Source organism: Rhineura floridana, chromosome 6 (genome assembly GCF_030035675.1).
Source record: "Rhineura floridana isolate rRhiFlo1 chromosome 6, rRhiFlo1.hap2, whole genome shotgun sequence".
NCBI lineage: Eukaryota > Metazoa > Chordata > Lepidosauria > Squamata > Rhineuridae > Rhineura > Rhineura floridana.
In genome coordinates, this window is record NC_084485.1 from 93479158 (window position 1) to 93501816 (window position 22659).

The following is a 22659-nucleotide window of genomic DNA, read 5'->3' on the forward strand; positions in this document are numbered from 1 at the left end:
TGCTGAGCTTGCCTAATCAGGGGCCACACACACATCAGACCTTTATTTCAGTTTAGTGATGGCTTCCCAAAAGAATCCTGGGAAGTGTAGTTTGTGAAGGGTGCTGACTAGGGTTGCCAGGCTCAGGGCCTGAGACTAATCCTGTATCTTTAGGAGAAGAGAAAGTTAGCCAAGTGCAGGTGTTCTTACAACATTGTAATGGGAAAAACCACAAGGTGGAATTCTCCCTTCCCCCTGCACAACTTTTAAAGATACAGAAGACCTATTGGAGGCTGGGCCTGGCAACCAAGAGGTCTTCCGTATCTTTAAAAGTTGTGCAAGGGAAGGGAGAATTCCACCTTGTGGTTTTTCCCATTCCAGTGTTGCAAGAACACCTGCACTTGACTGACTTTCTCTTCTCCTAAAGATACAAGATCAGTCTCAGGCCCTGAACCTGACTCCTATTCCCCTGACAAGCTCTAGTGGCCAGAGTGGTTTAACAGTCAGCCGCTCTGATTTAAGCTCTGTGAGGAGAACAGGGCATCTCCCAGCAACCCTCAGAACCCTTCACTAACTACACTTCCCAGGATTCTGAGAGAAGCCATGACTGTCTAAAGTGAAATAAAGGTCTGGTGTGGATGTGCCCAGGACCAGCTTTGGTTTAAATTTGGGTGGGATGCTACACGTGGCTGCTATAGAAAAAAAGGTGGGGGAAACCCTGAAAAATAATGATACTCTTCACAATGTTTTGCTTTTGGAAAGGAAAGGGGCTTCCTTCCCCTCTGCCCAGTGCCCACCCATCTGATCTCCTCCCCTCCCCCTCCCCTCCAGGTCAGTTTCACCTATCCTAAGCATGATTGCACAGGAGCAAATCCCACTGAAATAAAAAGGATTCAAATAATCAAACTTGCCCTCCCGTTCTCCTCCCTCCTATCCCCTCCCTCTTGCCCCTTCCCTCCCCTCCACCTTCCTTCATCCCTTCCTTCCCCTCTCCCATCCCCTTCCAATCCCTTCCAATCCCTTCCAATCCCTTCCAATCCCTTCCTTCTCCCTCCTTCTCCCTCCTCCTCCTTCCCCTCCCTTCCGCCCCAAATTCTCCACCCCAAACATTACCAAATTTTTCCAAGCTACATAGGAAGTTAGTGGACTGGACTGTGAAAGACCAACTCAAATTGTGGTTGCATTTTGACAAATTTGTAGGGCAGTACAATATCTCAGAGAGAAGGTGAGATCTCCTGCTCCCCTGGTACATTCACTATAGCTGTCCAATTTCCCTGCTTTTTAAAACGTGATAGAAATATCTGTTGGCTATATGTATATATATTGGCCAGAGCTTGGAAGTAACTAGTTACAAGTAATGAATTACTTGTAATTCATTACTTTTTTGAGTAACGAGTGGGTAATTCCTTTACATTTTGATTGTAATAGAACTAGGAGTAATTTTACTACTTTTGTAGAGTAATTGTAACGTTTCCAGAATTACTTTTGGGCATTACTGGGGGGGGGAGCAGGGGAAGTCTTCTGCTCCTCTGATTTATGGATGAAAATCATGTGCCTCAAACTGGGCTTCTGTGCAGTGTCGCTCTTTCCTCATGCTCTGTGGATGGGTAGGAGGTGACGAGGGAGGAGGCGGAGAGTGAGACGGGGTAGAGTGGAGAAAACAATTATTTAAATAAACAGATAGTGGTGGTGAAGAATGGAGTGGAGGGGAAAAGGATCCGGAAGTCAAGAACATGGATAAAGGAGGAGAAGGAGGCAGCAGCAGAATGGAGATAAAGAACTGTGGAGGTGAAAGATGACTCTGTGTGTGTGTGTGTGTGTGTGTGTGTGTGTGTGTGTGTGTGTGTGTGTGTGTGTGTGTGTGTGTGTGTGTGTGTGTGTGTGAGTGAGAGAGAGAGAGAGAGAGAGAGAGAGAGAGAGAGAGAGAGAGAGAATACTGTGTTTGCACATGGCATACAAAGTGGCTTCCACAACCCTCTCTGGCTACTGTGCTGCATTTGCAGTATTTTAACTTTTTTGCACCTCAGGGGAAAATGTTTGCTTGAGTGAATGTCCCTTAGTTGGTGGCAGGGCAGGGTCTGGGAAGTGGTTAAGAGACAGAGATTATGCTGGCTGGGTGAGTGGGGGGGTGTTGCACTTTGTTTGACATGCAAAGATCTGAGTACTGTCCTCAGCCTCCCTCCCCACCACCCTTACCAGCGGAGAGACCACCATTGCTATCTTATGAATACAAATAATTATTCTACTACCTCTGTATGTGTTTGTTTATTTTTAATGTTGTTTTAGGCTACTTAGATGTGCAGCAGCCAAGGCCAGCACCTTGTAGGCATTTTTTTAAAAGTAACTGAAATGTAATTGTAGCGATTACTTTCGAGGAAAAGTAAAGTAATCAGTTACTTTCAGAGCAATTGTAATTGTAACGGTAATTACTACTTTTTTGGGCCACGTAACTATAATTTATTACTTTTTAAAAGTAATCTTCCAAGCTCTGATATTGGCTATATGCAGTTCTTAAACCGCAAGGTTTTTTGCCTATTAGTGAATTAGCTATGGGCATCAGCTATCCATTCAACATCCATTATCCTAACTTGCTCTGCCCCATGTTTACTTTTTTTTTTTTAATGTCACATACTCTGCCTCATAACGCAACCTGGTGGTCTTTCTTAGAACTGACTTTAAGTGCCATTTTACATTAAATTTTGTAGCAGACACGTACACCAAGAAAATTGCAGCTATAAACATAAAAATTGGGCTATGAAACACAGATTATTATTTTTTAATTAAAGCTTGCAAAATGTTTGCCTTCCCAGGAAGGATGGCTTGTCCAAATGAATCAAGAGAATGCTATGTTCTGTTGAGACTCTTTTTATAGAGGGTTTCATTTCTCTGGACTTCTCATAGGCTGGAATTCAGTACACTCTTACCTGAGAGTAAGACCCATTGAGCTTACTTCTGAGTAGACATGTACAGGATTGCAGCCTTGGTGGCCTAGGAAAAAATATTAACTATTTAAACTTGAAAGCAATTGTCCTGGGGGAACTACCACACAGGTTTAAAACACATCCGGACTATTGAACTACATTATTATGCACCAACTTTATCTCCACATTTTTTATTTGATTGGTATGGCCCCATTTTCCAATTGTAGATCTAAATTTCTCTTTCCAAAAATAATTTAAAAAGTCTGGACAACCTGTGGCCGCTCTTAGTTATACAAAATACATTTACAACTTATCTTTCCTAGTAATTGACTATCACAGATGTTGCATAATAACTAACAGAAAGGAAGAACATCCACAAAAATTATCATCTTCATAACTTAGACTGTCTTTTAAAATTGCAATGGATTGTATTAGCTAAGTCCTTCTCAGAGTAAACCCACTGAAATTAATGAACCTAAGTTAGTCATGCCTATTAACTTCAATGGGTCTACTCTGAGTAGGACTAGTATTGAATACTACCTAATAAATTATTTATCTAATAATAATACTGCTACTACTATTATTGTTATGCTGATATGGCACTTTTCAGATGAGCTAACTGTACAATACAAATGTGTGTAAACAGAACTCCAAAAACAGAAGCAGCTTGGGGAGAAATGAATTCAGAGGAGAAAAATGCAAAAGGGAAAGAGGGACTGACTCTCTGCTGTTATTATATTCCAAATCACCCCTCACTTGCAGCATTTTTCTCTCCATGGGATTCCAAACATGTTGAAGTGCTTCACAAACACTATGCCAATAAGCCTTTGGCCCCATGCATCCTTACAAGGTCCAATAAATTCAGTGGGATTTAGTCATCAGTAAAATGCATCCCATCATTAACAGTCCTTACATAGTCCCTATAAGGCAGGCCAGTACTATTGTTCCTATATTATAGACAAAATTAGGTTGAGAGAATAGTGGTTTATGTAAATGAGTGCATTACTTAGGTAGAGGTTTGAAATGGAATTTCCTGTCAGGCTGCTCACATTCTTAGGGCCAAACTAGGCAAAACACTGTTCATTTAATTAACAATTGTGTGAATGGTGGTTGTTATTTTTAAATTAAATTGCAGAGGTACCAAACCAGATTGGGACTTCAACCATTTGCCCTCTAGTGCAGTCCCAATCTTGATCCTCCCCCCATCTGCTATTTGCATTGGGTAAAAAAGTTCCCATTCACTCCAATGGGATATTCTCTCCCCCAGCAAATAGCAGGTGTAGGCCTCGATCTGGATTTGGACTGCAGCAGAGGGCAAAGAGTTTATTTTGCCCTCAAACCCCACCAGGGCAGCCCTGTGGCCGGCCATCCTTGTTAGGTGGGGCAGCCACATTTCTAGATGGGGCATTGGGGGGGAGGCATGCAGTGCCAGCCAATCCCCCCCCACTGGTGGAGAGGATGTGAGGGCCACGCAAGGGGAAGAGAAAGGTAGTCCCCTTCCCCGCAACTCCTCCACCCCAAGAGTGTGTTAACTGACATGAACAGTTTTATCTATTGACTTGTCTTATCCTTTTTTGAGAGATCACCAGGAATACCAAACTCAAAAGCTTCACTTTGCCTATAGCTACAGTCCCCTTTCACCAGTGGCCTGTCCCTGTGTTCTGATTCTTCATGAACTGAACTACTTTGGTAAGGACAGTGAGCTCCTGGACTTGGCTTTGATGCTGCATTAGGTATTTCAGTTTTAGATTCCACCTGAAAAACAAACTTGTCCATACTACAAGTTTAAGGAAGGGCAGAAAGCAAATAAATACTATAGGGTGTTTTTGTTAACTTTTCCTTGAGAGTCCCTCCTTCTGGACTTGTTCCTGGTCTTTATATTTATATTGCTCCTGTTGGACAATCAAGGACAATGTTTTAACTAGCTGCAATGTAGTTTTTTTACTGGTTGCTGGGTTGATATTTCTATTCAGAAACCTTGAAGAGGCCTTATGCTGAGCTGCACTTATTGGGAAAATCAAAAATTAGGCCTGAGCTACAGCTTGCTTGCTTGCTTATTTATTTATTGCATTTTTATACTGCCCCATAGCCAAAGCTCTCTGGGCGGTTTACAACAATTAAAAACATTAAAAACAAATATACAAATTTAAAAACACATTTTTTAAAAGCAATTTAAAAAACACATGCTAAAATGCCTGGGAGAAGAGGAAAGTCTTGACCTGGTGCCAAAAAAATAACAGTGTTGGCGCCAGGCGCACCTCGTCAGGGAGTTCATTCCATAATTTGGGGGCCACCACTGAGAAGGCCTTCTCCCTTGTTGCCATCCTCCGAGCTTCCCTCAGAGTAGGCACCCGGAGGATGGCCTTTGATGTTGAGCGTAGCGTACGGGTGGGTTCATGTCGGGAGAGGCGTTTCATCAGGTATTGTGGTCCTAAGCCGTGTAAGGCTTTATAGGTTAAAACCAGCACCTTGCATCGAGCTTGGAAAAATACAGGCAGGCAACCAATGCAAGTGGGCCAGAATCGGTTTTATATGTTCGAACTGTCCGGTCCCTGTTACCAATCTGGCCACTGCATTTTGCATAAGCTGCAGTTTCCGAACCGTCTTCAAAGGCTTAGGTGTCAAGTCAGCCAGCTAGCAAACTGTAGTGTACTCAGCAATATTTCTCTTTCTCTAGGGCTGTTTTAATATTTTGCTGTCAAGTAATGAAGAAAAAACAAGAAGAAATAGCCACTATGATTGTGAGTAGAGTGAGTGCCTTAAAAGAGTAAACTGTAGCCTTTTCCCCCTGATCACTTTAATTAATCTCTTTTTTTCACCCATTAGCAACAAGCACCCAGTCCTGCTCTACTCGTTATAATAATTGCAGAATAAACAAACTCTTACATTTTACTGCAGGCAAACAAACATGCTGCTTTGTTGCTGGCTGGGTAGACAGCACAACTAAAAAAGGAAAGTCCGAGGGGTAGAATCTACCCCTAGCTCATAATGCAAAGTTCTAATTTAACTCTTCAAGGGTCATGTTCCTATCCAGGCTGGTTTTTCAGGACCGTTTAATTATTATTGTTGTTGTTCTTATATCCTGCCTTTCCTCCTGGTAGGAGCCCAGAAGTGAGCAAGGGGACTCTTCTAGATGAGACTTTTGCTGTGCACTCGCCCTGCCTTATTCACTAGGTTTTTCAGAGGGTCCTATTCTTAAATTGCTCCTGTTCTTAAAACAAGCTAACATTCTTTAAATCACGTCACAAATTAAAAAGAGGACAATTTCTCAAAAAAAAAATCATAGGGAGGGCAAAGCACAGCTTGGGGTTGGGGGCAGTGCCCCCGCCCAGCTACAGGCCTGCACCAGGGTCCTAATATCTCAGGACCCCCAGACTTACAATTTACTTTAAAAAAGCCATTCACACCATTGCTAATTTACAATCAGAACTGTAAGATGGGAAATTACAGCTCTGATATATTTCACATGCACAAAGGTTCCTGCTCTGTGAGCAAAAGTGTTACATTGGAATCAGCCCTAAAATATAATGTTTTCTAAACCTCTCATGATTTTTAGCTACTGTATCAGCAGTCATGTTAGTTAGCTGAAGACATAGCTACAGAATATTCCGGAAGTTATCTTTTAATTTAAAAAAACCTCCAGGGCCAAACCTGCTATTATGTACATATATGAACAAACTATCTTGTTCTTATTTTTATTTATTCCATGGTCTTTTTATTGTTTAAACAGTTAATTGGTTATTATCATACTAAAATGATCTTCAGTGTCTCAGTGAAGGGCACTTTGCTATCGCATTTTAGGGCATAAAGATTAACCTCTGTGCTAAAATAGCATGTACTTGAAAGATTTAACTATGGAGTTCCTGTCCAACTAAGTGTACCGGGTTCAGAAAGTTAATACATGTGGCACCTTCGCAACCCAAGTTCCTGCAGAAAAAGAGACAGATACCCCTTCATTCAAATATAAATACACACTTTTCTCTCAACATTAGGATTAACTTTCATGTCAAATAGTAATTTGGGAAGTAGCTCTGAAAACAGAAGAGCACATAATAGGTTCACAGTATTAGCCATGCTTTAGTGTAGCCAGAGCCAGCCTAAAACATTTTGCTGCCCGAGGTAGAGTAGCAAATGATAACCACCCACCAACCCCAGTCAAACCACAAAGCACCCAAAGGTAGCCAAATTGTTTTGGCACCTGAGGTAGACAGTCCCCAAACCACCTCTCTCCACTTCCTGACAGTAAAAATGCAATAAGAATACATTAAATAACAATTTGCTGTCTTTTCCTGACATCCACAATCAGCTGCCTGAGGCAGCTTTCTCACTCTGCCTAACAGTAGGGCCAGTCCTGTCTGCTACAACTTGTGATTTACCAAGCCAACTACAAATGACCAGCCAAATATGGCCGTGTGTGTGTGTGTGTGTGTGAGTGAGTGAGTGAGTGTGTGAGTGAGTGAGTGAGAGAGAGAGAGAGAGAGTAAACCTTACTGCCAACTTTAGACTGTAAAAACAGAGTGATTGTCAAGTACCTGGAAGGCAACAATATAAGGCTAGTGGGCTGCATTTTCTTTTGATGGGGTCACAAGTAGTGGAGCCCTAGTTTGGTGTCACTCACAACAATATCTGTGCCTGATGGGTAAATAAGAGGTGCAAGATGGGAGCACACTCTCTTCTACCTCTTGATATGTTTTTGGCGCAACCCTTTATGATAAACAAATAAGCCACTTCTCTTAGAAAAGTTCCAGACAGTGATCTTAACATTGCTCTGGTTTGGGCAAAAACAGCCTTAAGAAGGTCTGAAGATTTTTGCTGAGAGGAAGATTCTGTGATAAGAGGCTTTATATTATGAACAACTGAAAATAACTGAAGAACTTTCAAGCTGAATTCATCCAATGCCATGCAAAGGCCAGGTATTCACCAAATTCCTTTTTGAGAAAAGTGAGGGAAACACTACCAAGAAACCCACTAACTCAAGATAGATTTTAAAGATTATTCTAACCATCTAGAAACCCTCAATGTGTGTGCTTTGCCTTAGTTAGACTGGAGGAGGTCAACTTACCATGATAACTGGTGATGCTAATTTGTGGTTTTTCTTTCTTAATGTGCAATCTATATTGCATTGCACATGGCTGGGGCACCTCATAACTTGCCATGCATATGTGACATTGGCTAAGAGGTGGAGCTGTTTTGTACATGCTAGAGTAGTTAAGCACAAAAATTCTCACTGCTGCCAGTCCCAGCTGATGTGCTTCACTTCAGAGGTAGAAGTGTAGCTTCAGTTTCTGGGCTGTTATGTGGACTCTCCCTCTTTTTGAACTTCTTGGCTGAGTGGGGATTTGAAATCTGGTCTCCCAGATCTAGCCCAACACCCTAACCACTTTGCCATACTGGCTCTTACTGTAAGCACACACATGAGACAAGCAGAGCTTTCCACCTTCTCTTCTGGGTCAGAAGCAGCAGTGAATATTTGAAGCCCAGTCAGTCACATATGTTTTTACACCCTGAGTCCATTGAGTAAACTAAAATTATCTTCCTCTAGCAGTGCTGATAGGGAAATGGATAATGAAGGATGGAGATGCAGGTGAAGGATGGTTCTTTTGTTGACAGGGGGAGGAGGTACAAGAAAGCAGATGGAGGAAGAAGAGAGAAATTCTATGTCCTCAAACTTAAGCACAAGAGTCAGTTGATGTGAATGGAGTCACTGTTGTTTGCGGGGGGGGGATCACTAAGGAATGTGGCAATCATGTTGTGCTCCCTGGGATGCATCCCTGGGATGAAGCATTGTTAGAATTTATTTCTATGACTCCTTTTGGACAAAAAAGGCCCCCAAGGTGGCCCCCAGGGGTTCACACACAAATACAAAATTTCAAGCAAAAAAATGTAACTTACAACAATTTTAAACAATCCCAACATTACAAAAATGCCTAGAAGCCAAATACATCCATGTTCCTGCCAAAAGGCAAAGGCAGCCCCCACAAAAAATAGCTTAAGGTGCTGAAAGAGCAGCTCCAACCGACATCATTCCCCCCAAATTAGCATAACCACTTTAAAAATTTTGCTATATCAGTTAGATGCAAATTCATCATCTGTTCCCACACACCTGGGTGCTATCTGAAGCAGGCCCTGTGGCTGAGATTAGAGTCAACTTCCCCAACCGGTAAGAGAATTCTGAACAAAGTTTAATTCTACATTAAGTGAGCTGAATTTTTTCAGCAGATAATTTCTTGAGAAATACTATTGGAGGATTTCACAGCCCCTCCTTAACCCAAAAAATATTCAGCAAAATGCCTCCCCTCAGTTTCACCACTCACAAAGGGTGTGCAGAATTTGGGGGGGGGGCATGTTCACTTAGCCCTACAATAAATAGATGGCCTGCAGCTGAGGAACTGAATTTCACATATTGATTGGAACTTACCAGCCAGATTTTTGGCTGCCAGCCTGGAGCCTGTTTATAATCATGCATTTAAAGGGATGACACCATACTTGTGAACAATGTATTCTCTCAACAAGTAGAAAGTTGTTGTTTCGGCTGCCAGCAGATTCTCGCCTGAATAAACACATTAACCTCTTAACTTCTGAGGAAAAAATATTAATTTAACCCATTTTTCAAAACTATAGTCCATCGCTATTGCTAGCTACATTTTCTCTAAACTTAGCCGGTTATCCAGAGTACAACTAAGTTAAATCACTGGAGACCTCTTTATTAGTGGATGGGAAAAAATGCGGCAATTAATAAATATAAATATACTGGAGCTATTTGTCCTTTTCACTCCAGTTGTCCATACCAGAACTACTGTTGATATAGTCAGCCTCAGCTTAGCTTTAATGGGCTAAAACTGAAGTGATACATATGTGGTCCTTTTTTGTCCCTTTTGGCCTGCCTTCTCCAGATATATTGAGTAGGGCTAATTTCTGGTGACTGGCAGAAACACCCAATTTTAAACACGAAAAAGGCAGAGCTTGGAAGATTACTTTCAAAAAGTAGTAAATTACAGTTACAATTACATGGCCCAAAAAAGTAGTAATTACCATTACAATTGCAATTGCTCTGAAAGTAACTGATTACTTTACTTTTTCTCAAAAGTAATCACTACAATTACATTTCAGTTACTTTAAAAAATGCCTACAAGGTGCTGGTCTTGGCTGCTGCACATCTAAGTAGCCTAAAACAACATTAAAAATAAACACACACAGAGGTAGTAGAATAATTATTTTATCCATAAGATAGCAATGGTGGTCTCTCCGCTGGTAAGGCAGGTGGGGAGAGAGGCAGTGGCCACTACTCAGATATCTTTGCACGTCAGACCAAGTGCAACCCCCCCACTCAGTCAGCAAGCACAATCTCTCTCACTTAACCACCTCCCAGACCCTGTCCTGCAACCAACTAAGGGACACTCACCCAAGCAAACATTTTCCCCTGAGATGCAAAGAAGTTAAAATACTGCAAATGCAGCACAGTAGCCAGAGAGGGTTGTGGAGGCCACTTTGTGTGCCAAGTACAAACACAGTACTCTCTCTCTCTCTCTCTCTCTCTCTCTCTCTCTCAATACACACACACACACACTTTGTCATCTTTCACCTCCACAGTTCTTTATCTCCATTCTGCGGCTGCCGCCTTCTCCTCCTTTATCCATGCCCTTTCCCTCCGGCTCCTTTTTCTCTCCACTGCATTCTTCTCCACCACCGTCCATTTTTTAAACAATTATTTTCTCCACTGCACCCCATCTCACTCTCCACCTCCTCCTTCGTCACCTCCTACCCACCCACAGAGCATGAGGGAAGAGCAATGCTGCACAGAAGCCCAATCTGAAGCACATGATTTTCATCCACAAATCACAGGAGCAGAACATTTCCCCTGCTTCCCCTCCCCCAAGTAATGCCCAAAAGTAATGCTGGAAACATTACAATTACTCCACAAAAGTAATAAAATTACTCCTAGTTCTATTACAATCAAAATGTAAAGGAATTACCCACTCATTCCTCAGCAAAGTAATGAATTACAAGTAATTCGTTACAAATTACTTCCAAGGTCTGGAAAAAGGTAATGGCAAATCTTAGCATGGTGGGAGTTCTCCACACTTGGATGTACAGAGATCACAATGGCTTTCATGACTGATAATGGCAATTGTGTCTTTGGTAAGAAAAAGCATAATTAAACAGTACATCTGATCTTCCAGATCAATCTTTTGTAGTTGCTAAGAAGAAGCTTGGTTATTCAAGCACACTGGAATCAGGGAGCTGTCACAGAGGTAATTGTCTCAGCCTTGTCTTGGAGTGCTAATCACAGTGTCTAGCATATTAAGGAACCCTGGCAGGTGGATCTCATAAATATACAGTTGCAAGGTCTGATGGTAGAGAAATGGCTATTCATCACCAAGGCTACACAAGGAGCCACAAAAACCTTCCTCCCAAACAGTTGTTTTGAGAAAGAAAGGATTTGGACTGATGTAGCAGCACGTTCAGTTTTCCAAGCCCAGCTTTCCTTTTTCACCATAGGGAAACTTTCAAGGGAAACAGTCCTCAACCTCCTTCAGCCTGCAGCAAGGCAATACACATGCACTACATGCCAAAAGTTGTAGGTTGAATCCCCAGCATCTCCAGGTACAGTAGGGCCCCACTAATACGGCTGGTTAGGGACCAGACCCCCGCCATAAAGCAAAAACTGTCAAAAAGTGGAACATCAATCAGCTGTAGTGCAGGGAGCTCCAGCTGACAGCGCTTGGCCCCTAAAGCTACCCCTGCAACAGCTGATTGATGTTCCACTTTTCCATGCATCGCTCTCTCTCCCCCTCTTGCTCACCCTCGTTATAGTGGGGGAGTAGTGCTCCCCTTCCGTGGCAGGCTTCCTGTCGCAGATTATAGGGAGGGAGGTGCCTGCCTGCCCACACCTGCTCACTCGCCCTCCGCCGGCTCCCTGGCTTGTCCCCCACTGGCTCCCTCACTTGTCCCCCCTTGCCCACTCACCCTCCCCGCTGCCTGCTCGCTTGCTCGCTCCCACCTCCTCCCTGGCTCATCCCCCCCTTGCCCACTGGCTCGCTGGCTCACCCTCTGCCGGCTCCCTTGCTCATTCCCCTTGCCTGCTCACCCTCCCCCTGCCTGTTCTCGCACTCGCTCACCCTCTGCCGCCTCCCTCGCTCATTCCCCCCTTGCCCGCTCGCTGTCCTCCCTGCCTGTTTGCACACTTGCTTGCCCTCCACTGCCTCCCTCGCTTGTGTCCCCTTGCCCACTTGCTCTCCCCCCTGCCTGTTCACTTGCATGCTCACTCACCCTCTGCCACCTCCCTCGACAATAAAATGGCGCCAGACACCCTTCTCGGACTCAGCTGCTGAGCGTTTCTTTAGAGCTTGGAAACGTTTCTTTCTGAACTACAACTCCCATCAACCCAACTGTAGTTTTAAAAAGGAATGTTTCCAAGCTCTGATGACGTGCTCAGGGCATTGGGCGCCATCAATCTGTGCACTCAGCGTCTCTCTTTTCCAGGCTTTTCACATCATACCACAAAATCGCAAAATTGCAAGATTGCCACAAAAACTGAACAAGTGCCGAACATATGAGACATGGATACAATTGAAAATCGCCACATTAGTGAAGCGAAGCGCCGAGAAGCGGGGCCCTACTGTATTATTATTATTAACATTTATTACCCATCCTTCACCCAAAGGTCCCAGGGCAGGTCACAACAATTTTAAGTAAAAACAATTAAAAACAACTGAGGGTTGGGAATGTCTCCAGTCTATTCTGAAACCTAGAGAGCTGCTGCCACTCCCACTGATAATAGTAGTAACAGTATGCAGTTGGTTCACATAGAAATCAACACAGACAACTCAGTAAGTAAAAAAAAAAACCACCATAAAAAGTATGGAATATCTCAGAATAAAGATGCAGAAGTAGTGGTATTAATATAGGTTGAACATATGTTGTGTGACTCAGGAGCAAGCAAGCAGGAGCAGTACTGCAAAATAATGTTAATATGCATTGGGCCTTAGTTTAAGACAACTTTTCCATTCCTATGCAACTTGAAGGACACAAATTATACTTGCTTCTTCAGCCAACACAATCAATTTGACCACCCCAATCCCTTTAGAGCTGGTCCTTGTGCTATGATTATTTCTCAGCAGCAAATAGAAGCATGCATCTGCTAACCCTAGTCAGAGGCACTTGGAGACAGAGGCACCATTCATTTGCAAGGGTATTTTCTTGCCATCCCCCTGTTGGTGTCTCAGTGCATCTCAGACTCACATATATATAATTTGAAGGAGATGTGAAAATTGGAGGGAGAAATATCAATAATTTAATATATGCAGACGATACCATACTATTAGCAGAAGCCAGTAACGATTTGAAACGAATGCTGATTAAAGTTAAAGAAGAAAGCACAAAAGCAGGAGTACAGCTGAACATCAAAAAGACTAAAGTAATGACAACAGAAGATTTATGTAACTTTAAAGTTGACAACGAGGACATTAAACTTATCAAGAATTATCAGTACCTTGGCACAGTCATTAACCAAAAGGGAGACAATAGTCAAGAAATCAGAAGAAGGCTAGGACTGGGGAGGGCAGCTGTGAGAGAACTAGAAATAAGGTCCTCAAATGCAAAGATGTATCACTGAACACTAAAGTCAGGATCATTCAGACCACGGTATTTCTGATCTCTATGTATGGATGTGAAAGTTGGAGAGTGAAAAAGGCGGATAAGAGAAAAATTAACGCATTTGAAATGTGGTGTTGGAGAAGAGCTTTGCGCATACCATGGACTGCGAAAAAGACAAATAATTGGGTGTTAGAACAAATTACACCAGAACTGTCACTAGAAGCTAAAATGATGAAACTGAGGTTATCATACTGTGGACACATCATGAGAAGACATGATTCACTAGAAAATACCATAATGCTGGGAAAAACAGCAGGGAGTAGAAAAAGAGGAAGGCCAAACAAGAGATGGATTGATTCCATAAAGGAAGCCACAGACCTGAACTTACAAGATCTGAACAGGGTGGTTCATGACATATGCTCTTGGAGGTCACTGATTTATAGGGTCGCCATAAGTCGTAATCGACTGGAAGGCACATAACAACAAATAATTTTTATTGATTTTCAAATTAAACATCTTCCATTACCAATACAACTGTTGGAAATAGAGAGGCATAAATACAATATAACGAATAATTAACCATTTCCCCTTCAACGTACCCCATGCCACCCTTGCCTGTCTTGGCACTTTCTAGATTATAAATGTTACAAACATTCTGTCTCCATATCTATTATTTGTGAATGTTAAAGGTTCTCAACCAAAACTTTTACAGAACATATTGAGGAAGACAACAACCAAATGTCAATGGTGAATTAATAAAATTTTTAAACAACTCCAAGTTATCATAACAACTTTTAGGCATTACAAATACGAGCGTAATATGAGGGTGGCTTTTTCCCATGTTCATTTTGGTTGATGTATGCTACAAACGTGTACCATGTATCTAAAAATTTGTCTGGTTTGCTTGTACCTTGTGCTAACCAAAGTTTAGTTAATTTTTCCATGCAAGCCATATACCAGACCTTTTGATACCAATGCTCCAAGGTGGCTCCACTTAGATCCTTCCAATAAGTTGCAATTGTAATCCTAGCGGCCATTAGTAAGTAGCCTATGAGATATTTATTTTTGAGATCTTTATTGACTCCTACAAAAAGATTCAGAACTGTGAGTTGTGGAGTCCTTTCTGTAACCGAGGCCATGATGCATTGTATTTCCTCAAAGACTTTGGTCCAGAAAGGCCTCACTCGAGCACATTCCCACCACATGTGATGATAAGTTCCCAGCAAGGCACACCCCCTCCAACACATGGGAGCATGTGCCGCATCAATTCTGGACAAGTGAACAGGTATTAGGCACCACCTATGTGCCACTTTTAACATAGCTTCCCATATCTGAGGAGGTGTTCTTACAAGTGGTTTATTCCATAATATCTTCCACTCTTGTTCATCAATCTCGCCACCCCAATCTCCTTCCCATGTCTTTTTTAGACCATTCATGCCATCCCCACCTAATGATAGTAAAACTCCATATATTTGGGAAGTTATTCCCTTTGTCCCTGTTTCTAGCTGCCAAAATGATATGTTCAAATGTGGAGAGAGATGCAGTAGCTTGGGCTTTAGTTTCAGGATGCGTTAGGAAGTCTAGAATCTGCCTCCAGTGTAGCTAGAGTATTCCCTGACCACCTATAGCTGCATTGAAAGCTTGATGTGTGACTATAACTCTGTTGACATAAAAATCTCAAAGTCTGAAGAATCCTCCTTCCTTCCATAATCGCCACGGTAAGTATTGTCGGTGCGTGCGTATAGAGATCATACAAGTAAGCAATTCAAGTGTCGCATAGATCAGTAAATAAGCCAGGCCAGGCAAGTTCCTTGTAAGAGTCTTTACTGACAAAGCACAAAACGCAGTTCTCTCTCTCCAAATGACTTTTCCCCCACACCAGAGCTTCTGCAAGTTCCTGCTTATCTACTTGCCCACCAGCTGCTGACCTTGGCAAACCTGGCGCTCTGTTCTGCTCTGCTTAACTCTTTAATTGCAGGTTTCCTTCTCTCTCCTAAAAACCCTGTCTGTGAGTCTCATAGCATGCTTTACTGAACAACAAGTATATTTCTATTAAAGAAGTTTTGATGAAAAAATGTGCTAATGCTGATAGATTCGACAATAATTTCTTTCCCCAATGGCGCCAGCTCAGAATCAACATCTTGGTGAATGGATTCCCCCCCACACTCTTTCCATGTGGATTTTGACGTGCTCCTGAAGGAAGTCATTCCCAGAGGGATCCCCCATTGGGATCCATTCTCCAGTACCACCCATCTTTTGGTTTTATAGTCTAACATTATGTAGATTAAATGATATAACTGGTTAGCATCATAATATTTCAAATGTGGAATACCCCATCCCCTTTTTTTGGTGGGGCAGTATAATAAAAACTTTCTGATTCTGGGTTTTTCATAGTTGGAAAGAAATTTTTCTATTTCTTTCTGCCAAATCTTTAACTTTTTGTCACGGACATGTACTGGAAGAGCATGAAAGAGGAAGGTAAGTTTAGGGAAGGTTGTCATTTTGACTAGCTGATAATGGCAATTGTAATTTTTTCGTCTATTTAATTCAGTTCTGATTTTGTACCAAATTGGCCTATAGTTGGCCAAAAATAATTTGCTGAGGTTCCTATGCACCTGGATTCCTAAGTAACACACCTGACTTGAACATAGACTTATATCCAAGGCAGGTGCCAATTGTTTTTGTAGGTTTTGTGGTAAATGGAAATACAAGGCTTCAGACTTCTTCAAAATCACTCTTAATCCAGATACATCAGCAAATTGCTGAAGTTCCTGTTTAATGTAGAGAGCAGCCTCTAAGGTGTTAGTCACCAACAGGGCCATGTCATCTGCAAATATATTGTTGCTATGAAAAGAAATGGCCAATGGCTCTATGGCCAGGAGAAAAAAAGAGGAGGGAAAGAGGACACCTCTGCTTTGTACCTCTGAAAATATTAAATTGCATAGATTCCATTCCATTTACTTGTATTTTTGCTGTAGTTGGGGGGTATATTTTATGTAAAAGTTTGATAAATTTGTTACCAAAATTCATTTTATGTATCACTTCGATCAAAAATGACCAATGAACACAATCAAATGCTTTGTAGATTTCTAAGCTTAGAATTACTAGTGGAGATTTGTTATTTTTACTTAAATGAATTAAGTTTAAAATACGTTGAATTAGAACTGCAATTTGTCTTCTGAGGACAAAACCTGTTTGGTCCAGGTGAATTAATTTCTTTATAAATGATTTTAATCTATGTGCAAATATTGAGGTAAAATGTTATAATTAGTATTTAATAATGCTATTTATTTATTTATTTATAGAATTTATTAGTCGCCCATCTGGCTGGCTGTCCAGCCACTCTGGGTGACATACAACATAGGCATATAATACCTAGACATTGAAAATCTAAAAACAATGAAGATAAAATCTAGCCCACCCCAAAAGCCTGCCTATGGGTCTGCCTGAATCAACTAATGAAGGATTTCTGAAAAGTTTTGGGATAACCACAATTCTGGAAGTGGACCATGTTTGGGGCAGGGGATCTCCATGAAGAATACCATTAAACAAAATTAATAATTTGGGTATCAAAATATATTTAAAATATTTATAGAATTTATTAGTAAAGCCATCTGGGCCAGGAGATTTGTTAGTTTTCATATAAATAACTGTTTTAATTTATTCTGAAGTGATATCTCTCACAATTTCCTCTTTCTCTTCCTCCTCCAACTGTTCAAGACATAAGTCATTTAAATATTCGGTTATCCTGTCTTTTGGCACCTGATGTTCCTGGTATAAGTCCTTTAAAAAGGACACAAATGTATGCCCTATCATTTGATGTCCAGGCCATAGTAGCATCTAGCTTCTGCACAGAGTCTGGAGCCTTTACTGCCATATTAAAAATATTTTTGTTTTTGTATATAACATGTTAACCAGAATTTTCTTTGCGGCAAGAAGATCCAATTCTTTTCATTTTGATTCTACCTTTTGAAGAATTCTGGGTGACTCTCTCTCTCAATATGTTTTCAATAAATTTGTTATTTCAGTGTCCAAGATTTGCATTTGTGTGCTGCTTTTTCATCTAATGTTGTGCAATTCTTTAATATAAACTCCTCTAATTACCACTTTCATTGTCTCCCATTGAGTACCTATTGGCATACCTGGGGTGTCATTCTCCTGAAAATAATTAATCAACTCTTCCTTTAATGCGTCTTTACAGGGTGATGAGGTAAGCAGCCATGGATGCAACCGCCAACTAGCGGGTGCGTTCACGCGCAAGTTTGCCTTAATTACTGTTATTACAGGAGCATGATCTGTTATTCTAATTGACTCTATTGAGGTGTCTATAAGGGAGTGGGGAAGTGTATCTGATAAGAGGATCCCATCTAGCCATGAATGTGTGTGGTATACCGAAGAGGAAAAAGTGAAGCTGGGATCTTTAGGGTGTACTACTGACCACACCTCTTTTAAATTGTGATGATGTAATAAATAAAAAAAATGCTTATTGACCACATGGGACGTGAAGTGTTTCCTATTCCCCCGGAGCCTTGATTGAGTTTTAGAATTCTGGTTCACATTGTCTGCATCCATTCCCTTCATATTAATATTAAAATCACCTCCCATAACTAATTGACCAAGTTGAAATTTGGCAAGTTTTCTTAACACCCTTTAATTTTTTTTTATCTGCCCTTTGTTTGGAGCGTACACTGTACCAAAGGTTAACTGTTCCTTGCCCTCAAACAATCCTGCTATAAAAAGAAAACATCCCTCTGGATCTCTCCAAATCTTTTGAACCACGAAAGGGAAATTGCGCTTAAAAATTATAGCAACTCCCAGTGATTTCGATGTTCCAGCAGCCAAAAATTGTTCTCCAAAATATCCATGCTTTAACAACGCTTCCTTTGGTTTTGGATTGTGAATTTCTTGTAAAAAAATTACTGAGGGGAGCATTCATTTACATAGCTCATAATACTTTTCCTTTTAAAGTTATGGCCTAAACCCTTAACATTAAGCATAACAATTTTTAACTTATCTAATTCACCCATAAATATATTGTTAATAAGAGATTACCATCATCTTTCTTCCTAACTGAAGAAAATATTTTGCAATGACAGAAGTATGTGCCTTTGGGCTGCTCCCCCTCCTCTAACCCTCCCTCACAACAATTCCCAACTTTCCTCAACAAACCCCATAGTGACCAAAAACATAAAAATATTAAGAACCATTCTAAACCCAAAACATCCAACATGAGAAAGCTGACTTTAGGTCTGTAACCCAGCCAGCGCATGTGCCTCATGGCACATGCTCTAAAATTAAACCTTGTACACATCTTTGTGTGCAGATTATAAGGGGAAGACTCCTTGAGAGAAAGAAAATTAAAATACACTATATAGATATAATTATCCCCCCAAAAAACCCTCCCTCCTCCTGATAAACTATACTAAGTCTAATTAAATCAGTGCATAAAGAAAAATCTCTTTGCACTGTTTTTTCCCAGTTCCCATTAAAATAAAAAATTATTTTTTTATTTATTTGATCTGAAATACATCAGAGTAAACAAACGAACAAGAAAGGGAAAACGTTATCACCACCTATTGTGGTTCTGAGTTGGCAACCGTTGTCTAATGAAGAGTCCAGGAAGATCTATGTCCTGGTGTGAGAAGAAAAAGAAGGTGTTCAATGCAGTTCTTGGGGTGCTATCACCGTGTTGGATTGGCAGTCGTGAGGAAACTTTTGCTGAGGTGTTGCGCTTCTTGGATGTGTTTTTAAGACATTTAGTTTCCCATCTTTGAACTTTGCTTTGATATTCTTCATGTCCACATCCTCCTCACTCTCCTTGGTTAAGTTCTCTGGCCATTCCAAGCCACAGGCAGTGAGGAGGGGTAGAGCATTTTTAATTGATGTTGCGGTGAGTTGTTGGCCATTACGCATGACTATCAGTCTGGAAGGAAACCCCCCCTCAGCATTTTATACCAGCTTGTTGTAGTGACGCTATAATCGGGTGAAATCGTTGCTTCAGCGTCTCAGGGCAGAGATCATGTAGAGGCAGTACAGTCTGTCCATTGTATGTTAATGCCTTCATCTTCCTCATTCGTGCCATAAGCTCTTCCTTTATAGTATATTGGGTGAAGATTCTATAATGTCTCTCGGAGGAGCCCCATCCTTAGGTTTAGCTGCCAATGCCCCATGCGCCCGTTCTAAGTCTGAGGCACTGAGTTCAAATTCAGGGATCATAGTTGCAAGCCATGCCACAGTGAAGGCAGCCACAAATGCTGAGTGCTCCTCAGAGCCTTCTTTAATGCCACAAAAACATACGTTTGAGCGATGGGCCCGATCCTCCCATTCTTTGAGCTGATTTTTATTGTTTTATTCTCATGTTTAAGCAGAAGACTTTATTCCGCGTTCACCAGCCCCAGATCTAATGCTTCTGATGCAGAGGTTGCTATTTCCTCCAGCCTTGCTAAGTGTGTCCATTTTGTCTTCTAATGGTTTAAATTTGCTTCCAAGCTGCATTCCATTACTTCCTTGAAGGATTTAAATTGTGGTGGCTAATTCTTCACAAAGGTTAGGATATGCAGTCCCAGGTTCTTGAGTCGCAGCACACGTGTTTTATGCTTGACCAGGCACCTTAGTGTTGACCGCTGGTCTCTTTGCTGCTGTTGGACAATCTGTATCTAATGGCCAAAAAGAGTCTGTTAAACCCCCTTCTGTCACTTTAGAAAGGTCAGTAGCATACCCCAATGGGTCTGACATATAATAAGAAGTGAGATTTTAAAGGTTACCTCATTTAATCTGGGAACATTATTCCGAGAAAGGCAAAGCAGGGAAACTAGGCAGCCATCTTGTAGCCCCGCTGGCCGCCCCCCCAGCATCTTTCTGATCAATCTTCTTCCTGAATCTGGTGAAGCAATGGGAGCGCAGTCACCCCCAGAAATCTAAAGTGGATCGATGAGAATTGATGGGGTGTTCAAACCATCCAGTCACCATCGGGAGAGGAGAGGCTCTGCCAGCTTCAGGTTCTTCTCCCTGCAACTTTATCTCCTGCCCTCAACAAAGTGTGAGACGCTATGTTATATGCTGAAGTTAGATACGCGTGTCATTAAAGGCAAGACTCTTCCAATTAAAGACTGCAATATAGGCATATTATTTACAGTACATGTAGAACAGTGCCCTCTGGTGGCAAACCAAAGATATAGTCAGACATATTGTTTACTTATAAAAGTACATACCACAATTTTATAAACTGCAATATAACATTGGTGTACAGCAATAAAACATAAATGAAAAGTGTACAAAACAATTAAAATTCTGGAAGTTTTTCTATATATTTTCTTCTCTGTTCAGCAAAATGAATAGAGCATGTTTGTCTGTTCTCTTGATTTCTTCACCGAACAGAACCCCTCTGTACCGAGTTGTTCTGCTTATCCCTGTGTCTGGAAGTACTGTCAGGGGTAGGAAGGAAAACTTTTTTAGCCCAAGGGCCACATTCCCTTCTGAAAAACCTTCCAAGGGCCACATGCTAGAGTTAGGTGGAGCCAGTGGCAGAAGAGGGTGGAGCAACAAATGTAAATTTTTATTATTGTACAGCAAGCTTGTTTCTACATACGCCCCTCTCTATCCTCAACCCAGACAAGCAAGAGGCATTATCAGAGGTCAAGGACACATTGCAGCCAGGCAAAAGCAATTGGGATGTGAAGCAAGGCCAGTGAGGGGTGTGGCTTGGGGAGAAGGGTCAAATAGAGAGGCCTGGATGTCTGCATTTGGCCCCCAGGCCTCAGGTCCCCCACCCCTGTACTCTATGGAACTGTATAGGTGGTAGAGAGCACATCTCAATGCGGCCATCTTAGTTGCTTTGCTTCTGGGGAAGATGTAGTGGTCCTTGCTCTTCTGCTTGGTGAGCATGATTGCCTCTGAGGGTGTACTGCTGCAGCAGAAGGACCCTCTATGGTGAGGGCACACATTCCTGTTGCCAAAGGTGGAGAGGGAACATATGGCCAAGCAGGGAAATTCAGATACAGTAGGCTATGAAGGAGCTATCACATCTATAGGTAGGAGCCTCTACAATTCCAACAATCCATCAGCAAACCTAGAGCTTCCACACTGCTTTTGCAAGGGAGCAGGAAGAACTATGCTTTTCTTGGGGAAGGCTCCTGGGAACAGGTACCAAGCGAAGGTGTGAATTTTGCTTCATTAGTATTGCTGAGCTAGACAGGACCCAAAGCCAGCCTTAGGTCCAGGGACACTGGCAGGCATTTTAAAAGATTTAGGATGTGGTCCTAAAAACACAAATTTGGCTCCATGCGCCCAGATCCTCCTCAGGATTGGCCTTGTGAGCTGAATCTGAAAGGTGGGCAGTCCAATCCACCTATCAGTCACATGTCATTATATCACATGAATGACAGGTGGGCAGGATTGCCCACCTAATAAAATTCCTTGTTTTGCTTTTAAGTCTTTTCCAAGCCCCCCCCCCCATGCTTTCCTTTTAAGTCCCCAAGATCAGAAAGTTAAAGGGGGATGGGGGCAGATACTTGCAAAAGCCTCTTCCAAGTTGGAGACTTAAAAAAGGAAAGTGCAGGGACACTTGGAAAAGGCTTTAATGCAGCTCTTGCACTCCCATGTGAGCAAATGGGAGCAGTATTAAATTCATTGTAAAAATCTTTGAAGTAGCTCTTGTGTGAGAGCTGCTGCAAAAGGTGCTTTTGCACAGGGCTCTAATCCCCGCTCAACTGGTGAGCAGGAATTAAATCCTGTTGCCTTGGCTGTGCGATCTTGTTACCTGCTAGTCAGCTGCTGGGCATAGTTGGGGAAAATGGCCTTGGGGGTCAAATGAGACCCACTGAAGGGCCATGACTGGCCCAGAGGCTCCCCAACTCTACCCTAAATTTTATCTCAAGTAACTTTAAATTAATTTATTTGTCCAAATTGGTGTCCTCCCTAGTAACCAGAATAGTTTCAAGAAGCCTGTTAAAAGGTATTCTCCTCTAAACCAGAACAATCCCATATATCAGGGGTGCGGAAGCAGTGGCTCTCCTGATGTTGTTGGACCAACTTCCATCAGCCCCAGCCAGCATGACCAATGGTCAGGGATGATCGGAACTGTTGTCCAGCAATGGCTGAAAGGCCAAAGGTTCCCATTCTCTATCATATATAAATCATAGTAACATTCAACTACTGCAGACCA

General features: G+C 41.9%; 1 protein-coding gene across 1 annotated transcript in view; it reads right to left on the bottom strand.

The window, feature by feature from the left end:
• Positions 1–9081, bottom strand: part of GLIS1 (GLIS family zinc finger 1) — a 407237-nt gene extending 398156 nt beyond the window's left edge. Inside the window, exon 1 of the mRNA XM_061633024.1 lies at positions 9004–9081. The gene's annotated coding sequence lies outside the window, so the exon portion shown is untranslated. The remainder of the gene's footprint in view (positions 1–9003) is intronic.
• Between the last annotated feature and the right edge of the window lie 13578 nt (positions 9082–22659).